General features: G+C 40.1%; 2 pseudogenes; both read left to right on the top strand.

Moving 5' to 3' along the window:
- The first annotated feature begins 3,166 nt into the window (after window positions 1-3,166).
- LOC139001835 (ubiquitin-conjugating enzyme E2 variant 2-like) lies at window positions 3,167-9,655 on the top strand (annotated as a pseudogene).
- Window positions 5,726-6,343, top strand: LOC139004385 (ATP synthase-coupling factor 6, mitochondrial-like; annotated as a pseudogene).
- Window positions 9,656-21,748: the final 12,093 nt, after the last annotated feature.

Here is a 21,748-nt window from a genome sequence, read left to right as displayed (position 1 = left end):
TAAAAGCATGTAAGTGTGACAAGTCTCACATGTTAAGGAAAATATATGACATGTGGCTAAAGCAAATGGTGTTTGGTGACATTGAGGGACATGAGAGATAGACTGGCCGGATTGGCAAATAGATTGTAACTCTGGTCTATTAGTGGTCGCTGCCTGGAACATTGTACAGAGAAGGATTCTGAAGCCATGTCCAGTCTCTGTGGGAAAGAACGGTGGGACACATTAGTTCCATTTGTTCTGGGAGGAGAAGAGGGGAGTGGGAGCCTGCATGTCACATATCTGCCATTATTGATAGATTATGTGAAGTCTCATATGCTGTATTAGGAGGCTGTATTTTATCCTGGAAACCATAGGGAATAATTGAACCGTTTTCAGTATGGCAGTGACACGATCAGATTACATAATAGGTGTCCCATAAATGCTTGCCAGATTGAGCTAACTATGAGCCCCACTTCACCTATTAATGATTTAGTGTGTCAAATGCACCCAAATAATGTGAACCCAGCAAATAAAACATGCCTAGCGGAGCCGATCATGCTCAGAGCACTGTGCTGAGTGCTGGAAGCATTAGAGCCGCCTCTAAAGGTGCTTAACATGCTCCTGGGTGTCATTTACACAGTAAAATAGTCTGATTCACACTGCAGTTTCGAACATAGGATTGAAGTGGCATTAATAATTGATGCAGCTATAACATTTCATGCTATGAGCTGGGTGTATCTCGAAAGAAAGACTTCCAGGGGGCTTTTTGAACCTTTAATCATCTTGTTGATTATAAATCAAGCAGCAAGAAATGGACCAGAAGAAACAGATTGTAATGTTTTAAAAGAGAAATATATCAATATGTTTTTATAAATATTGCTAACAGGTATTTCATTGGTACCTAAGTAGAGACAGCTCTGAGATTTTGGCTATTTCAAAAAGTAATAAATACCCAGACTTATTATTCTTACTATGAAAACACTATAAAATTGTCACTTATTATTGCATTAAAACATATTTTGTGAGAAGCTGTTCTGAAAGGATACACAAAGGGAGGCTGTCCTCAATAAATTTAGTATAATAGCCACAGGCATATATTTCTATTGATTTTTTTCCCTTGATTTGAAATAGTATAGAACAGTGTAAGCAATATAGCAAGAAAAAATAATTTAAAATAACTACAAATGATGGGGCAGAGGGAATTGGAATGTAAGGAAACCCAATGGAGCTCATATGTGGGATTAGTGCACAACATATGAGAAAGTGTATGTATCTCAAGACACTCAGGCCAAGCAACACTTGAGTTCTTATCACATATCAAGAAGAAAACTGAAATAAATGACATTTCTGATTTAATTATTATCAATGAAAAGACTAAGAGCAGATTTTTCAGATGCTGCCTAGAACTGATGAAAAGAATCAGTGAAGACACAGAGATGAAGATGAAACGTTGTACCACATTGACCAACTGTTTTCACTCTTTCTTGTGTGTCTGTTTTGTCTTTGTGGCTTTCTGGCATTTCCTCCCTTGAACTTCCTACTATTATAAAGACTGACATCGGTCATAGATCAGAATGGAAGAGTCTTGTCTTTGTAAAAATATTCTTGTTTGCAGTCACATTTCAGGGGTGGGGGGTAAGAAGAAAGGATGTGGAATACAAACAACTTGCACAGTGTTATGTCTGTGTTACTAGGTTCTAGCACAGTTCCTAATGTACAATTATGGGTTGAAAGGAGAGAACTTCACAGAATTATGAATTCTTATAAAAATGTGTAGCCACTAAAGGTGTATGCCTATGTGGTACCTTGGTCATAGCTTCCAAAACTCAATTCTTAATTTATAAGGTCATGTTACCTGGACATTCAGCTCTAGAATCATCTCGGCTGCAGTGCAGCCCTCAGAAGAAGGTCCATGAGGGAGACAAGGAATGGAAGTCAAAGGAAGATCAAAGAGAGGGCACAGAGCAACTCCTCTTCTTTTGCTGCTCAATTATTTGCTGTTTCCTTAATTCAGGCTTTTGTGAAAACAGGAAGACCTCCAGGGCCTCAAACAAGACCCTCCCACCCAGCTGCCCCTTGGTTCTCAGAAAGGGTTTTGTTTTGTTTTAAGCTTCCTTCCATCGAGACTAGAACAATTAAGAGATTTGGCAAGTAAAGAGGGTCTCTCTCTCTCTCTCTCTCTCTCTCTCTCTCTCTCTCTCTCTTTGTATCTAATTTGTGCCAGGTGCTTTGTTAACTAATTTAGCAGAGATTATATTATTTAATTCTCGTAGAAATTGTGACAGACAGGTATAGTCACTCTTTATAAATTAAGAAACTACTGCTCACAGTAATATCCAGCTTCAACAAGCATAAGTAATGGGATGGAGCCAGGACATGTCTCCCCAGCTTCTTTCCCCCTTAGCGTGCAAGAGAGGTACTTCCGCTCAAGCCTTTCTCGGGGCCTTCCTTGTTTTAATTGTTGGTCAAGACCCTCTTTGCTCATGAGGCATAGTAGTCTTCCCCTGGAATGGGCATTAATATTGTTTATAGTTCTAATACTACATTTGTCATTAACTGTTATAACAGATCAGTCCAGTTGGCCAGGTACTTTACAATGATCTATTGTTTGAGCAGAAAAAGGTCATGGCAAGAGTTTCTGTACTGTCACAAACACAATAGATCTCCAGCTCCACGAGTTAACCACTAAAGTGTGTTGTTCAAGTTACCAATATGATACAATGATGATGATGAAAATGGTGATGACGGTGGTAACATTCTCATGTAGTGAACTTTCGCATGTGCCAGGGATTGCTGTAAACACTCCTGTTGTGTCATTTAACCTTAGCAGTAATTCAACGAAGTAGGTGCTATTGTCATCATTTTACAGATGAGAAAACTGAAGCTCAGAGTTATGACTTGCTGGGTTCTTAGAGGACTGCATGGCAGAGCTGATTTTGAACCCAGATTTGATGCTTATGCACCTATTTTTAGCCATGATGCCACATAACCTTCGACAATAATAATCGGCATTAACATGTTGCTTTCCCTTAGATTTTAATTTTGCTTTCATGTCTCTACCAGAATTGCATTTGTTAGTTTTTTCCCTAGGATACTCGCGTGCATGCACGCGCGCGCGCGCGCGCGCGCGCGCGCGCGTGTGTGTGTGTGTGTGTGTGTGTAATATGTGGTGGTAGTTAATTCTGCCATGACGGAGAATTCTATCAACAATTTCACAGATCCAAGTGTCTTCTTGGTCAGAATATATTGGTTTGTTATGTAACTTAATTTTACTGTTACTTATAATGCTTATCTACACTAATAAAAGGGTAATATGCTAATTAGACCAGGAAACCTTCCAGACGTCCTTCTAGACAAAGTCATGGTGGTGGGGTCAAGGCCGAGGCGGTTAGGGGTGATCAGGCCAGGAGGGGGGGAGTTAGGGGCCAGCAGGTCGGCAGGCAGAGTGGTTAGGGGCAATCAGGCAGGCAGGCAGATGAGTGGTTAGGAGCCAGCGGTCCTGGATTGCAAGAGAGATGTATGACTGTTGGTTTAGGCCCGTGGATCGGGCCTAAACCAGCAGTCAGACATCCCCTGAGGGGTCCCAGATTGGAGAGGGTGCAGGCCCAGCTGAGGGACAATCATGCCCTGCATGAATTTTGTGCACTGGGCCACTAGTTTTCTATAATAGTCTTCAGAACATGCTACTATATTATTTTACTTAATCCATATTATGTATATGCACATATAATATGAAGAACTGGTGGCTATAATCTCAGTTGCATTATTTCACCATTTCAGGTGAAATGGTGTCCATCTCAGGACCTACCTTCTGCCACTGTTCATTCCTGTAGTATGTACTGAGTGCCCACTGCAGGTGAGATACTCTGTGAGCCATCCGGGACACAAAGACATAAGGACATGGCTTGAGTACTCAAGGAATACATAGCAACTTATTCTAGTGTATGTTTAAAGCACAGATAAGATTGATCTTAAATTAGTGGAATAGTCCAAGTATAATTAGAAAAATATAGCTCACTAATCCTATTCCCCACTTTCTGTAGAAAGGTAGCAGTGAGTTATGAAGTACCTATGTTTAGTGTGCAGAATATGAAATACCCAGTGGCCTGTGAATGGATTCTAGTCAGTTCCTGCTCAAGGAGTTGCCCAAAGTCCTGGAACACAAGATACTAAAGGGGTCCCAGAAACAACGGGAGATCATCTTCGTGACTATTAGAAGATTATACTATTTTAACTGTGTAATCCAAAGCCTTGAGAAAAACATGCTCTATAGTCAAATCCTGGCTTCTTCAGCCACTATCTATAGCCTATTACTGTATTACATAACTTTTCCTGAGCTTTGATAACCTTCTTTGTAAACTAAAAATAATGTCTTTTATTGGTTTGCTTATATATCCATTCATCTAGAAAACAGTTTTAAAATACCTACTACATCCCAGACCTTGAGCTAGGCAGTAGATGAACAATGTTTAATAAGATAGACATTGTTCCTGCCCCCATGAAACTTACAGCCTGGTGAGGGAGAGAGGCACTAAATGAACATGAACGGGGGCTCTGATAGAGAATACTAGTAGAGGGAGCTAACTGCTTTCAAGTGGGTGGTCAGGGAAGGCCTCTCTGCAGAGGTGACACTTAGACTGACATCGAAAGAACGCAAAGGTACACTTTGTAAAGAGCAAATGAGAGAAGGGTTTCAAATATGCGAAGTGGTTTGTGCAAAGGCCCTGGTTTGATAAAGAGGAGTTGAGACACTGAAAGTAGCCTCATAGATTGAAAAATAAAAAAGAGGTCATTATCCCAAAAAGTGAATATTGTCTCTATCCCAAACCCCAATAATTCCATTCCTGAGTATACGTCTGAAAAATTCTTGCCTGTGTCTATTATAAGAACACTCCTAGTAGCACCAAGCTTTGTTCATGATAGCACAAAACTAAAACAACAAACATTGACAGAAGAAAAGAGAAGCATTCACACAGTAGTGAAAATGAATGAATCATGGCTCCTCAGACCACCAAAGATGCCTCTTATAAACATTATTTTGAGTGGGAAAAAAATCATTAAAAAACAACTTACAGTATTATTTACTATGTGTTTTAAATGATCTTAGAGTACCCAAAATTTTAAAATATTAATTGTTGTGGATACATAGTATACTGTAAAAGGTCTTTGTTTGTTTGTTTTGTTTTATAAAAGCATTTTTTAAAAGCAAGGGGATTGAAACGTCTTTTTCTGGCCAACAAGATGTTGGACTGGAGAGTAAATTTACCCTTCTGCTTTAAACAACTAGGAAACTAGCAAATTACAGTATGAAACAATGGTTTTCAGAACTGTACGGCAGCCAAGCAGGACTGTCATGCCTGAGCGAAGAAAAACAAACAAAAACAAACAAGGTGAGCTGATTGCACCATCTTACCCCCTGGAATGAGTTTCCAGTTGCTAGCATAGGAAGGGGAAAGCCCACATCCATTGGTCTTGCTGAGTGGAGGAAACAGACTGGAATTGGGGAAGAATCAGGCAGCCGCAATTTGCTGGGCAGTGTAGGGAGAGGAGGGAGCTGCAGGGAATGAGAACTCCAGAGATCTGCAGGAGGATTGCCCCTGGCTGATTACCTGTCTATGCTTGAGTGACACTGACATACTGGGGGCCAGGGAAGGACCTGTAGGAAAGAAATAAGCAGAACAATCCCTGGGCCTCACACAGCACTGGGAAAAGTTCTTGTTCCCACACATCAACAATCTCACAATATATGGAGTATCAGGTAAGAATCTTAGAAGTCAAACTTTGCTAGTGGGCCTGAAACCTTACTAAAGGCTGCTGTGGACCCAACATAAAAAGCTTAAAAGCAAGCTTCAAATGATCCAAGTATGATCCAAATAATTTAACTGAGTGTCAGGGGAAATAAAACAGCAACATGATTTAAAGAAATACAAGAAAATCTAGCAACCAGCAATATAGTTTCACAATGGCCAGTGTCTGATTTAAAAAATGATAATAACTATGAGGACAGTGATGATGGCAGTGACTGGCATCTTGGGATGAAAGCGCGTAACAGGATCATCTGATTCTTCAGGAACTCCTCAGGTTTCCTCTGTCCCTCAGTCTGCAGTCTCAGTCCATTTGAGCAGGGATACTGGTGGTACAGACGTGGCACTTAATAAGGAACTTGGACAAAATTAGAGAATACAGAACTAAGCGACCGTCATCTGGAGGGCCTGTTGGTACTGGCCCAGAGTATCAAGCTCGAGTTGGAGAGAGAGCTTTTTAAGCTTAAGCAAATGTATGGTAAAGCAGGCATGACTTCAAATTTGAGTATACCAAATTTGAAAATACCAAATTTGAAGTCATCGAAAAACATCAGTCCTGAAGAAATAATGTAAAATTTAACTGGTAATCTGTCCTAGATAAGTGGTACAACTGGTCAGAAGTATCAGAATAAACATACATTTCACAACTGTCCATTGTTCTTTTAATTCTGATTCCAAATAAATTATTTGGTGATGTTGGGTGAAAAACAAAATAACCGAGGCATGCAAAGAAGCAGGAAAATGACCCAGAACCTAGACAAAAACCAAGCAATAGAAACAGGCACAGAAATAATACTGATGATTGAACTAGTAGATAAGGACATTAAAACAGTTATTATAAATATGTTCAAAAGGTAGAATAAAATATAGCAATAATAAAGAGAGAATTTAAAGATGTGGAAAAGACCCAAGTGGATGTCTAGAGATAAAAATACAATATCCAAAGTAAAAAATACACTGGATAGCACTTGTGCCACTGAATTTTTTTTTTTTAATCCTCACCCAATGATATTTTTTCCATTGTTTTTTCTGCAAGAGTGGAAAGGAGAAGGGGTAGGGGACAGAGAGAGAGAGAGAAATATTGATGTGAGAGAGACACATTGATTGTTTGCCTCCCACACGATCCCCGACCTGGGGCCAGGGATGGAACCTGCAACCCAGGTAGGTGCCCTTGCAGGGAATCAAACACATGACCCTTCAGTGCACAGGCCAACACTCTAACCCAGTGGTTCTCAACTTTGGCTGCACATTAGAATCACCTGGGAATCTTTTTAAAATCCTGATTTCTGGGCCTCATCCTCCGGAAATTCTGTTTCTTTGTTATGGGGTGGGGCCACAACATTAGTAACAAAGAAACAATTTATGGAGGATGAGGCCCAGAAATCAGGATTTTAAAAAGATTCCCAGGTGATTCTAATGTGCAGCCAAGGTTAAGAACCACTGCTCTAACCACTAAGCCATGCCAACCAGGGCTGTGCCACTGAATTTAAAGTGCATCTCTGGTAAAAAAAACATATACTGAATCTTGATTTTAAAAATCCAATCTAATAATCTCTGACTTTTGATTGGCGTGTTTAGCCCATTCACATAAATGTAACTATTAATATAGTTTGTTGAAGTAGGCCATTTTGCTCTTTTATTTTTATCTCATCTTTTTTGTGGTTGTTGCTCTCTGTTCCTCCTTTACTACTTTCTGTGCTTAGAAAATTATATTTTGCATTCCATCTTATCCCCTCTGTGAATTTGATAACTATATTTCTTTGCCTTATTTTTTAGTAGTCCCTCTAAAGATGCAGTATGCATCCTTAACTTATCCCAGTCTACCTCAAGTAAACACTAATGTACTTCTGACAAAATACAGGAACTTATCAACAGTCTAGTAGCATTTCCCTTCCTTTTGTGCTATCACTGCCATATACTAGTATGTATGTTGTAAACCTCATGATAAAGTGTATAATGTTTGCTTTAAAGATTCATGTACCTTTTAAAGAAATTAAGATAATAAAAGAGAAAATATATAAGTAAGTATAATTTTTCACATTTATACAGATATTTACCAATTCCAGTGTTTTCCCTTTCTCCCTCTGCATCTGAATTACCATCTGGTGTCATTTTCCTTTAGCCCGATGGACTTCCTTTAGCATTTCTTATAATGCAGATATGCTAGCAACAGATTCCCTCAGTTTGTTATTTTGAATTATCTCTATTTTGTCTTCATTTTTAAGAATAGTTTAGATATATAATTCTTGGTTGACAATTTTTTCTTTTAACATCTGAATCACCATTGCAATGTTGTCAGGCTTCTATTGTTTCTGACAAGAAGTCAAGCATTATTTGTATTGTTTTTACCCTTTATTCATTCAAATATATTTTCTGCCCCTTCTGCTTTCCTCCCTTTTGGAATTTCAACTAGATGTGGAATAGACTGTTTCATATGATCCCACACAGGTCTCTGAGTTTCTGTTTATTTTTCTTTATCTTTTTTCCCTCCCAACTCCACAGATTTTTAATTTCTATTGACCTATCTTTAAGCTCCCTGACTTTCTTTTTTCAAGTCGAATCTTCTGATGGGCTCCTCTAATAAACTTTCATTTCAGTATGGTACTTTTCAACACTAGAATTTCCACTGGATTTTTTATAGGGTCTGTTTTTTTCTGGTAGAGTCTCCAAGCAGGCATTTTTTGTAGAATTTTACAAATTGATTCAAGAGTCATAGAAAATGAATCTTAGAATAGTCAAATAAGTTTGAAAAAGTAAAAGAAACTTATTCTACATCCCCAAGACTTACTGTATAACTAATGTGATATTAGCATAAGGAGAGACACATAGGCCAATGGAAACAAGTAGAAACAGGCCCAATCATATATGGTCAATTTATTTTTGACAACAGTGCTGAGGAATTTCAATGGGGAAAGGATAGTTTTTTGAACAAATGGTGCTACAATTGACCCTTACCTTACAACACACACACACAAATTAACTTTGAAATGTATCATACACCTAGATGTAAGAGCTAAGACTATTAAAAATATAGAGAACAAAACTTAGAAGATCTTTATGACTTTGAAGTAAGCAGATATTTTTTTGTTGGGGCACAAAAAGTATAAACTATAAAAGAAAAATCAATAAATTAGATTGTATCAAAATTAAACTCATTTTTTCTTGGGAAGCCTTTGTTAAAAAAATGGAAAGGCAAGCCACCAACTGGGATAAAAGTTTGCAAAACATGTATCTGGTAAAAGACTTGTATTCAGTTTTTCTCTGACTGGCATATATTTCACTTAGCACGACACTCTCCAGCGTCCATCATTCTATACTGTTGCAAAAGGAGTTCAAGTTCCTCATAATTTTCGCTTGTTGGAGGAGCTTGAAGAAGGACAAAAAGTAGGCAATGGTACGGTTAGCTGGGACCTTGAAGATGATAAAGTTATGACACTTATACGGTGCACAGGCATGATTATTGGGCCACCAAAGCTGGGGATAATTGAGGAAGGCTGAACAGTGGAGGAAGTTGCCTTTACAATGAGCCTTGAAGAACTGACAGGTAGAATTTCAGAAAGTGGTAACAGGGATGGAGAAAATTTAGACAGAGAGGAGAAAAGACACATTATGAAAACAGAATTATAGCCTGAAAATAGCATATGGACTGAAATTCCCAGACGCCCCTCCATCAGTTAGATTTGTAACCAAAATTAATATGAATGGAATAAGTAATTCCAGTGGAATGACAGATGCAGGGAGCATAGCAGTGTTAGCAAAATGGTAAAATTCACATAGCATTAAACTTGTACTTTAAGAACTAAGATATCTAATGATGTCCAATGAAAATATGAATTCCACAGCCACCAGAAGGACAAACATACAACAATTAATTTTAGTGGAGCTCAAACTTGTCTTAAATCAATAGTCTTCTACTCCCGTTAATGTCTTAATTAAATGTCACAATACAAAATACCCACACTTTAAGTAAAGGAATTCCAGCTGGTAAACATGACCTGGGCATTTGTAAGAACATGTTTAATATATATACACACATTATGTTTTCAGGTAACAGGAAGAAAAATGCAGCACACTTTTGTAAGGAGCTGTCATTTAAACATAAACCTGGCCCAACCTGCATGGCTCAGTGAGCGTCAACCTATGAACCAGGAGGTCACAGTTTAATTCCCATTCAGGGCACATGCCCAGGTTGCGGACTCGATCCCCAGTGTGGGGTGTGCAGGAGGCAGCTGATCAATGGTTCTCTCTCATCATTGATGGTTCTCTCTCATCATTGATGTCTCTCTCTCTCTCTCCCTCCCTCCCTCCCTCCTTCCCTCCCTCCCTCTCCCTTCCTCTCTAAAATCAATACAAATATTTTAAAAAATAAAATTAACTTAAACCTGGAGATGAATGTATGGTGAGAAGTGTCATGTGTGTTTCTAAAAAGTAAAAATCTCAAAAAGGAGAAAGAGAAATGGCATGCTTTATCCATCTTGTTTAGTGAAAGAGCTTCTTTCTTTTTATTAAATTTTTTAATTGCTTAAAGCATTACAAAGGGTATTACATATGTGTCCTTTTTTTTTCCCCACCCTTGACAATACCCCGGCTTCCCCTACCCCCCAGTGTCTTATGTTCATTGGTTATGCTCATATGCATGCATACAAGTCCTTCAGTTGATCTCTTACCCCCCTCCCTCCTTCCCCCCAACCCTCCCCGGCCTTCCCGCTGCAGTTTGACAATCTGTGTGAGGCAGCTCTGCCTCTGTAACTATTATTGTTCAAAAGTTTATAATGGTCTCTATTATCCATGAATGAGTGAGATCATGTGGTATTTTTCCTTCATTGACTGGCTTATTTCACTTAGCATAATGCTCTCCAGCTCCATCCATGCCGTTGCAAATTGTAAGAGTTCCTTCTTTCTTACAGCAGCATAGTATTCCATCGTGTAGATGTACCACAGTTTTCTAATCCATTCATCTACTGATGGGCATTTAGGCTGTTTCCAGATCTTAGCTATGGTGAATTGTGCTGCTATGAACATAGGGGGGCATAGATCCTTTCTGATTGGTGTTTCTGGTTTCTTGGGATATATTCCTAGAAGTGGGATCACAGGGTCAAATGGGAGTTCCATTTCCAGTTTTTTGAGGAAACTCCATACTGTCTTCCATAGTGGCTGCACCAGTCTGCATTCCCACCAGCAGTGCAGGAGGGTTCCCTTTTCTCCACATCCTCTCCAGCACTTGTCGTTTGTTGATTTGTTGATGATAGCCAGTCTGACAGGTGTGAGATGGTACCTCATTGCTGTTTTGATTTGCATGTCTCAGATGATTAGTGACTTTGAGCATGTTTTCATATGTCTCTTCGCCTTTCTGAATGTCCTCTTTTGAAAGGTGTCTATTTAGCTCCTTTGCCCATTTTTTGATTGGATTGTTTATCTTCTTTTTGTTAAGTTGTATGAGTTCCCTATAAATTTTGGAGATTAGGCCCTTATCAGATATGACGTTGGCAAATATGTTTTCCCACGCAGTGGGTTTTCTTGTTGTTTTGTTGATGGTTTCTTTTGTTGTACAGAAGCTTTTTATTTTGATGTAGTCCCATTTGTTCATTTTCTCTTTAGTTTCAACTGCTCTAGGAGCTGTATCAGTGAAGAAATTGCTTCGGCATATGTCTGAGATTTTGTTGCCCTTGGATTCTTCTAGAATTTTTATGGTTTCCTGTCGTACTTTTAAGTCCTTTATCCATTTTGAGTTTATTTTTGTGTATGGTGTAAGTTGGTGGTCTAGTTTCATTTTCTTGCATATACATGTCCAATTTTCCCAAAACCATTTATTGAAGAGACTATCTTGGCTCCAGTGTATGTTCTTGCCTCCTTTGTCAAATATTAATTGAGCATATTGGTTCGGGCCGATTTCTGGGGTCTCTATTCTATTCCATTGATCTATATGTCTGTTCTTGTGCCAGTACCAGGCAGTTTTGAGAACAGTGGCTTTGTAATACAGCTTGATATCTGGTATTGAGATCCCACCTACTTTGCTCTTTCTCAGGATTGCTGCAGCTATTCGGGGTCTTTTTTTATTCCAGATGAATTTTTGGAGAGTTCGTTCTAGATCTGTGAAGTATGCCGTTGGTATTTTAATGGGAAGTGCGTTGAATTTATAGATTGCTTTGGGTAGTATGGACATTTTAATGATGTTGATTCTACCAATCCATGAACACAGTATGTTCTTCCATCTGTTTATGTCTTCCTCTATCTCTTTTTTCAATGTCCTGTAGTTTTCTGAGTAGAGGTCTTTTACCTCTTTAGTTAAGTTTATTCCTAGGTAGCTTAATTTTTTTGGTGCGATGGTAAATGGGATTGTTTTTATAATCTCTCTTTCTGCAAGTTCACTATTGGTGTATAGAAATGCCTCAGATTTCTTGGCATTAATTTTGTATCCTGCTACTTTGCCAAATTCATGTATTAAGTCTAGTAGTTTTTTGACGGAGTCTCTAGGGTTTTGTATGTATAATATCATGTCGTCTGCAAATAAGGACAGTTTTACTTCCACTTTTCCAATTTGGATGCCTTTTATTTCTTCTTCTTGTCTAATTGCAATGGCTAATACTTCCAGGACTATGTTGAACAGGAGTGGTGAGAGTGGGCATCCTTGCCTTGTTCCTGTTCTTAGGGGAAATGGTGTTAGTGAAAGAGCTTCTATTTAAATTGTTTCATGTAGCAGGTGCAATGAATATTACTACAAATTGTTTTAATTTTTGAAGTGGTGTGAGTGCTCACTACCCCAGTAGTATAAAAAATATGTTCAGGATTGTTTGAATACCTGTATTTATAATTTTTAAATGTCATGAGAAAGGTTGATGAATTTCTATTAAAAGCTGTTTCTATATGTTACATGTAACAGACATGGTAAATAATTGTTTACAGTCTTTGTTTGACAAACCATGCATATAAGTTTAAGTGAAATCAGCAAAAAGGAAATAGGTGTATGAAGGTATGATTTAGGGATTAAAGTTAGTCTTAAAAGAATTTTTATTTTTTATTATTTTACATTTAGTATTGTTTGAGAGACTTCAATAAAAATTTAAAATTTTCTTCAATTAAAAAAATGTAAATAAAATGTGGATTGTGTCCTCACAAACTGTGCCATTTCTATTTTGTTGATGTGGAATATGTACAATACCTTGCCAAGGCAGCAAAAATTGGAATTATTATAGCTTTTCATCCATACACACTTGTTTATCCTATTTTGTATACTTCTTGTAAATTGGAATTTGCAGAATATTTCAGAGAACAAATTACCTGATTATTTTAATTTCTTCTTTGGAGAAGGAGGAATCCCAGGTATTACATTTTGACTTTGATTTCACCAGAAATATGTGAGAACGATGTTTGAATTATAGCAATTTTTATATAATTACAGACTGTAAATTATCCAAATGTACATTCTATTTTTTTCATAGCATCTTTTCTTCTTTATTTTTCCGTGACATTTCTTCTTCCAATGCTTTTAATACCAACTGGGATTAATTTTATCCATTCCACTTTGGCATATGTAATTCTGAACTGATGTTCTGCTTTACCAAAGTGATGTGAGGTTTCAAGTTATTGTTTTTCATTTCAAAGCACTATGTATATTACTTTGTTGAATGTATTCTTTTCTTACAGAATTCACTGATCAAAATAGAAAGGTGGTCAGATAACAAGGACAAATTTCTTAAACATGCCTTGACATGTTTTTATCAAGTTCATTCAAATGTAAAGCTTTGAACTACCTTTTTGTGGTCAATAATGTATTCAAGCACAGCCAGCATGGCTCAGTGGTTAAGTGTTGACCTGTGAACCAGGAGGTCACGGTTCAATTCCTAATCAGGGCACATGCCTGGGTTGCAGACTCTATCCCCAGTGTGGGGCCTGCAGGAGGCAGCCGATCAATGATTCTCATTATTGATGTTTCTGTCTCTCCCTCTTTCTTCCTCTCTGAAATCAATAAAAATATATTTTCATAAAAATAATATATTCAAGTCAATGACAGTTTGTCTAAACTTTTAAATTCAACTGGCTATTCAATTTTAATTATCAAAGATGTTTGAGATGCTTTAAAATGACACATAGAGAATATATAGATACAAATTAGTGCATGTGACTTTATGAAAATTGGTTTGAAATGAATTATGACCTTGAAATACATTCTTAAAACTTTTAAATTGTTAAGGGAGGTTGAGTTGAATTACACTGATGTCATACATAGGAGTCTGATGGTTACTGATGGTCTAAATCAATCTCTTTAATGACTTATTTCCCACTTTGGAAAAAAAGTCTTGTATCCAGAATATATAAAAAAGTCCTATAACTTAATAAGGGGACAAAAATCTAATTTAAAAGATGGGCAAACAATATGCAAAGATACTTCACCAAAGAAAATATTTAGATGACAAACACATAAAAGGATGCTCAACATCATTAGTCAGTAGAGAAATGCAAATTGAAACCACAATGAGCTATTACTATATTCTCACTAGAATGGTTACTGTTAAAAAGATCATCCAGACCAAGAGCCAATGAGAATATGATGAAACAGCTGGCCCTCTTACACATTACCAGTGGGGATGAAAAAATGGTGTAATCACTTTGCAAAAAGCTTGGCAATTTCTTATAAAAGTTAAACATAGAACCCAGCAATCCCATCCTTGGGTGCTTACTCAAGAGAAATGAAAACATATGTTTACCTAAAGACCTGCACCTGAATATTCAAGGCAGCTCAACCCTGGAAACAATCCAAATGTCCCTCAACTGGTGGAATAGATAAATACATTGTGGTATATTCGTACAATGGACGATTATTCAGCATAAGGAATTATACTATATATACACTGAGTGCTTACAAACGTCAGGTGGCCATAATAATCTGGCCACTCAGTGTATATGTATATATCCTATGTTCAAAGGCTGTTAAATCATGTTGTTTACCCATATCTTCAGAAAAAAATCACTTCTACTGTCGTGGTAAACAACCTGCTTCCCTATTTATAATGGTCTGGCCCTCTAGCAACTTTAGCGCGAAATTATAGCTAATTTGCCCACAAATGTCAGGTGGTCATAATAATCTGGCCACTCAGTATGTATATATATATATATATATATATATATATATACTAGTGGCCTGGTGCACAAAATTCGTGCACGGGGGGAGGGGGGGAGGGGGGGGGCGGGGAGGGTGTCCCTCAGCCCGGCCTGCACCCTCTCCAATCTGGGACCCGTCAGGGGATGTCCAACTGCTGGATTAGGCCACACCCCACAGTGATCGGGCCTAAACCAGCAGTCGGACATCCCTCTCACAATCCGGGACCTCTGGCTCCTAACTGCTCACCTGCTTGCCTGCCTGCATGATCACCCCTTAACCACTCTGGCTGCTGGCCTGATTGCCCCCAACTGCCCTCCCCTGCTGGCCTGATCTCCCCTAACCGCCTCTGCCTCGTCCCTGCCACCATGGCTTTGTCCGGAAGGATGTCCAGAAGGTCTCCTGGTCTAATTAGCATATTACCCTCTTATTAGTATAGATATATATAATTTAACAACATGGGTGAATCTCAAAATTATTATTCTAACTGCAAGAAGTCAAGCACAAAGGGTTACATATTGTATGATCCAGTTTTTACAAAATTCTAGAAAAGGCAAGACTGTACTTACAGAAATAAGTGGTTGTTAGGGGCTGAGGGTGGAGAGAGAAATTATCTGCAAAGAAACAAGAGAGAACATTTTGAGGTAAAAAAAATGTGGTAGATTATGATTATGATGATGGTTACATAATGGTATATATTTAGCAAAATTCATTGAATTGTACTCTTAAATTATGTGAATTTTATTGCATGTACATTATTTGATAGTACATGTGATTAAGAAAAAAGCCAGGGAATGGTAAAAACAAAATTCATATAGTGGTTACCTTTGGCTGAGTTGCAGGGAGCTGGAATATGAAATATGCACATAAGAATACTGGTGTTGGTTTTCATAGTTTTTTTTCTGTACATTAAGTTAAAATTTACAGTAGTAGAGGGAAATGAGTCAGTAGGGGAGAAGAAATGTGCACACATGCAGATAACCTTGGCGAATTAAGGAAGAGGCTAAAAATGTGATGGCAAAGCTTTTGTCTGCTTGTAAATTTCAGAGATGCTCAAGCCTGTTATACCAATGTGAATGACTCCCTAGAAACGGGGGGGAATAAAGATGGAAGAAAAAGTCCTTGGGATGACAAGAGGAGATGGCTTCTGAAGTCAAGTGGAGAGACTGGCCTTGGTCATGGGAAGATTTCTTCCTTTCTGGTAACAAGAAGGAATAAGGAGATGGGTACAGATTCATTTAGGCTTAGGAACGTAGTGGTGGGAAAATGAAGCAATTTCCTTCTGAGTCAAGGCCATAAGTGTGAGTTAAGGCCATAAATAGAAGTGGGGAGGACTAGGCGATTTGAGGAGAGTGTTAGAAATGACCATTTGGAGAGTGCAGCAAAGATCCCAACAGGAAGTGTATGCCTATTGCCTGTACACAGCACCCTGCCTTCCACATCAGCTAAACTCGGTGCCTTTGTGGCTGAGGGTTACTTACTCTCGTGGCTGTGGTCTGGAGGGGAGAAGTGCTCACTATGAGTAAGAGTCAGCAGAGGAGACAGCTGTCTTCCTGGCAGTCTCCTCGTCCTAGATCTGCCGTCAAAAACATTGCTAGAGACCTGTTTACAGCATTTTGTAATCCATGGAGAGTTTGCTTGCTAATCTAATGTTTCCAGCTAAGCCACTGCTAAACAGAATGTTTTCTCAGGTTGTTTCAGTTTGGAGCATTTGTACATGGTGGCTTTTTTTTAAAAAAACAAAAGCTTCTTTTAAAAAAAGTTTTCTATTGATTTTAGGAAGAGGAAGGGAAAGGGAGAGAGTGAGATAGAAACATCGATGACGGAGAAACATCCATCAGCTATCTCCTGCACACCCCCTCTTGGGGATGGAACCCATAACCCGAGCATGTGCCCTGACTGGGAATCGAACCAGTGACCTCTTGGTACATGTGTCGATGCTCAACCACTGAGCCACACTGGCTGGGCTGTACATGCTGTTTTTGATATGCACTGAATTGATCAGTTGATTGCTCCATCTGTTGTACTCCCCATCTCTGTGCTATACTATCATTTGGATTATACTACCTATGTGTGTGCATATATACAGGGTGTCCCAAAAATTGTGTATACATACTTTAACAGCTAATAGCTCAATTGACATTTCTTTCTTTTCAGATTTAACCCACTGGAATTAGTAATTATTCAAAGTGTGTATACATTTTTTGGACAATATGCATATATATAAAATATATATGTATATACACACACAATAATATATGATATACTATAATAGTATTTCCTACTTACAATATAATTTGTGCTTTACCTTTCTGTCTATCTGAGATTGTAGGCATTCATAAATGCAGAATGAAGTAATCAATCACTCAAAATGTATTTATTGAATCGTTATCATAGAGCTTGGGAGAGAGGCTTTAGCAAGAAGTGCAGACAGACACTGCCCTCAGGTCATTGACAATCTGGTTGGTATGACTATATATATATGTGTGGTGTAATATCAACATACAGAATTTGGAGTTGAATTGGAAATCTATAGAAACTAATTATATTTATGACCTTGGACAGCTTGCTTTACTTTTCTGTGCCTCAGTTTCCTTATTTATTAAAAAATGGGGGCTTGGATTATTGTGAGAAATAAGTAATATAGGTATCATTGTACTCGAACATAATCAGAGCTCCATAAAGTTGACCCGGCTGCATGAAAATACCTTGTCAGTGAAGTGCCACATTCGACGTGCAGACAGCTGTTCTCTCATCTGTAAATGGAGACCAGAGCAGCACCTTCTTCTTAGGGTCACTATGGGAATTTTGCTATGACAATGCTACGCTGATGACCTGTATTATTTCACTTGGTTTCCGCAGTAACCCTGAGGTGGGAGGATTCTTATGCCCATTTCACAGATGAATTAATTTTTCCCAAGTCACACAACTAGTACATGGTAGAATCAAGGTTTATGAACCTGGGCAGTTTTTTAACTAGATGTTAATAATAGCAGTGGTATTAGTAGTACCAGCAGTACTACTAATAGGTATAGGAATCAAGAGTAAAGAGAGATCATTTGGGTGGAAGTGGGCACAACAACTTCTTGGCCAGAAGTATAGGCCACTTTTACCCCTGCAAAAGTTCTACCTTATGGAAAAGCAGTGTAAATGAGGCCAAAAAAGATGGTTAGGGCTGATAGAGAACTAAATACTGGAATAAGACAAGTTTGTTGTGAGCCAGGAGAGTTTTTGATCTGCTGTGACAGCCTGGAACTCGAGATACAGGTGGGGTAGAAATAAAGATTTGGGATTCATGTGCAGAGAGGTGGTAAAAAAAATATAATGCCTTACATTCTACAGAGCCTTTGAGTTTGCCTAGAGCTTTTACATCCAAGGTTTTTGCTGATGCTCACAATAACCCAGTCATTAGGGTAGACAGGTAACTCCCACTGATTATCACATGTGAGATGCCTACTCTCAAGTGGATACTTAATCAAAGTCACTTTCTTTTTTGTAGACAAGACAATGAGAGTCAGAGATGTTAAGTAACTTGCCCGAGTTCACAGAGCCAGTAAGTGTTGGAGCGAGGACTTGGACACAACTCCTTTGCTCCCAGCTTTTTCTGTTCTCCACACTCCACATTATCAGCCCGATAATTAGTTCTACATAATTCATCCAACAAGCACTTGAGCCCCCACTGTCCGTCTCATATAGTATCAAGCTATGGGAATGCGGAGATAACTATGTGTAATGCCCGCACACCATTGGGGAAAATAAACTTTTCTTTAAGAACCGAATTTGGCAAGTGCTGAGACAGCGGTGGGAGCACGAGTGTTCCAGAGCAGGGATGTGTGGGGGGAACAAGGGCTTCACAGGGAAGGTGAAGTTTGAGCTGAGGCACCATCCAAAGCTCTCCCAGATGGTCTAGTCTTGCACTTCACCTCCCAGGAAGTGTCAGCGGACACGCGGGAAACAGGGAGCTTCTAAGAGGAGGAACAGCTTAGTAAGCAAGAGACAGAGGGAGCCGAGAGACGTGGCAGCCAGGGCGTTGCACCCCGGGATCTCCCTCCGAAAGAACCGGATGTGAGGGGTGTGGGCGGGGACATCCTCCAGCCGCTGCCCCTCCAGGGTCCACCTCAAAGGTCAAGCGGAGGGGACACTTCCGGAGCTGCTCCTGGCCTTGTCAGGGCATGGAAAGGTCCACGTCATTCATGCCCCCCAGGGGAGTCTGGAACCAGCACTCGCAGAGCCGCAGTCGGGCAGCCCAGCGACTCCTGCCGGACCCTCCTTCCTCCCCCTCCTTTTGCAGGTGTCAGATCCACATCACCTCAGGGTGCAAGGCTCTGCCCACCGACTCTGCTACCCTCTCCGTGACACACAGTGAGACAGGGGGAGACACCAAGGGGAACATATTTGGAAATGCAGTACCGTTGTTTTGTAAGTGAGAAGAGGACCATGCAGAACGCCATCGTGTTAGGAGGAAACTCAGCAGAAGCCCTGTCGCCGCAACGTGGAGAGAACCAATCTCAGGAGGATGGTCTCCGGTTGGATTCCGGAGAGGAAATGGTAGTGAGAATCCTCGCGGCTACATGCCAGGCATAACAGTCGGTGCTACAACAGTGCTGACTGAACGAATAAACAGGAATGGAGAACTAGTAGGGCATGTAAAGCCAGCGGCTGCAACAGAAAACCCCCAGATTCTCAGTTGGTTTTATCCTGCGAAGGTTTGTTTTTTCACTCGCAGCAAGACCAGTGCTGGTCAGGAGACCTCGCTCTGTGGCTGTCCACATAAAGCAGGCGTTGCTTTCGGTGCCAAGAGAGGGAGGCGGGAGCATGGAGTTGGAGGATTTTTAAAGGTCTGACTTGGGAGTAGTCTGCATCACTTCTTCTCACACCCCATTTGCCAGAAACCCAGACACATGGCCTCAATCTAACAGGGAGGGAGGGGAAAGGAAAGATCTGTTCCTGGGAGAAACAAGGCTGGGCAAACCCATTGTCTCTGCCACACGTACTATGCCATAGTGCTTGGCAACGAGGAACTAACTACACACCTTCAAAAAGATGAGTGTATACATGAAGGGCTGGAGAAAGGATGGGGACATTAAATTGAAAAAAAAAATTTTTTTTAATCCTCACTGAGCCAGTCTGGCCGGGCAGGGACAGAGACGGGGAAGTTTAAACTCATCCAGTATTTTTGTAGAGTGAGCAGACAGTCCAAATGCAACAAGTGAGTAAGCGGGGGCGGGGGGGGGGGAAGGGGTGTTTGCAAGGAAGTGGAGGTAACTCAACTCTGCCTCCAGGAAGGAATCCTTCCGTGCTGCCCACATCCACCCTCTGACCCCAGGGTTGGAAGTTGCCCTCTCGGCTCCCACCCACCCTTTGCATTTGCGCACCCTGCTCCTGTGTGGAAAGCGCCGGTTCCCCTCACTAGGCCACGCGCTCTGTAAGGAAGGGGTGGGGTATATATGCCTGCATCCCAGCCCCGTGCACAGTGCCTGGCACAAAATCACTATCTGTTGTGTGAATGAAAAGCATTCTCTTCCACTTTGGAGACTCTGGGGTAGGGGACCTGGGGTGGAGAAGGAGCATCCCTCCTTTTGTAATATATTTTTTTAAAAAAAAATCTGTGGTGAAATATACATAATAACCATTTTAACTGTTTTTAAGTGTACAGCTCTGTGGCATAAAGTACATTCACATTGTTGTGCATCTATCACCACCATCCGCCTCCAGAACTTTTTTCGTCTTGCAAAACTAAAACTCAATACTCATGAAACAACTCCCCATGACCCCCTCCGCCCAGCCCCTGGCAACCCCCATTCTATTTTCTGTCTCTATGAGTTTGACTACCCTAAGGGCCTCCCATAAGCAGAATCATATAGTATTTGTCTTTTTGTGACTGACTTATTTCACTTAGAATAATGTCCTCAAGGTCCACCGACGTTGTAGCATGTGCTAGAATTCCCTTCCTTTTTAAGGCTGAGTAATATTCCATTGCATGTATATGTTGCATTTTGTTTATTCATCTGTAGATAGACACTCCGAGTGTGCTCAGGCACTTGGGTTGCTTCCACCTTTTGACTGTTGTGAATAATCTGCTTCGAACATGGGTGTATGAATATCTCTCCACAATTCTATTTTCAATTATTTGGGATACATCTACGCTTTTTTAAGGTGCTTCAGGTGATTTGACGCACAGCTAGGGTTGAAAACCTTCTTTCATACAAAAGAGAAGAAGAGAGTTGAAGGGAATGATGAGGAATGCAGGAGTTGGGGGAATGAGTGACAGTCTATGGGGCAGGAGGCAGGTGCGGGCGAGATGCTGAGAAGAGTTTATTATGGCCAGAAACCAAGGAGATGTGACAAGGAGAAAAGTCACAGGATTCTGAAAAAGAGAGGATGTCAGATGACCTAATTTCTTAAGTAAAGGTGATGTCACTGCTGACCGGTGCAGGAACTGGGGTGAAAGTGAGGTTGCAATTGAGGAAAGAGAGGGTTGATTCATAGTAGTGGCAAGAGGAATGCAATTGGGAGATGATGGGAAGATAAATGATCAAAGGACAGAGACAAAGAAAGGACGCAGTGGAATATGTGTGAGGAGTGGGGGTCAGAGCGGAAGAATTCCTTTTTATTAAAATCAAACTCACAGGAGGGCAGAGAGTGAAGAAAGTTTGTGGCAAGTGTGCTGAGAAATGGCTAAGAAATCACGAGAAGGCTAAGCAGGATGTTTGCGGGGTCAGGTCACTCGGTGGGCTTCAGGGCTCCAGGGCCAGGTGGAGAAAATGGATCATGGAAATGATCCAGGTTTGGAAATGGGCCAGAGGATGTGGCAGAAGGTCAAGGGAGGGGAGGGAGGCTAGATGCCGGAGTGCTGAGCATTGCATAC

This window comes from Myotis yumanensis, unplaced genomic scaffold (assembly GCF_028538775.1).
Source record: "Myotis yumanensis isolate MYYU_CA2020_CCGP unplaced genomic scaffold, mMyoYum1.0.hap1 SCAF_2, whole genome shotgun sequence".
In the NCBI taxonomy this organism is placed as follows: Eukaryota; Metazoa; Chordata; class Mammalia; order Chiroptera; family Vespertilionidae; genus Myotis; species Myotis yumanensis.
This window is presented reverse-complemented; position numbering and strand designations above follow the sequence as displayed.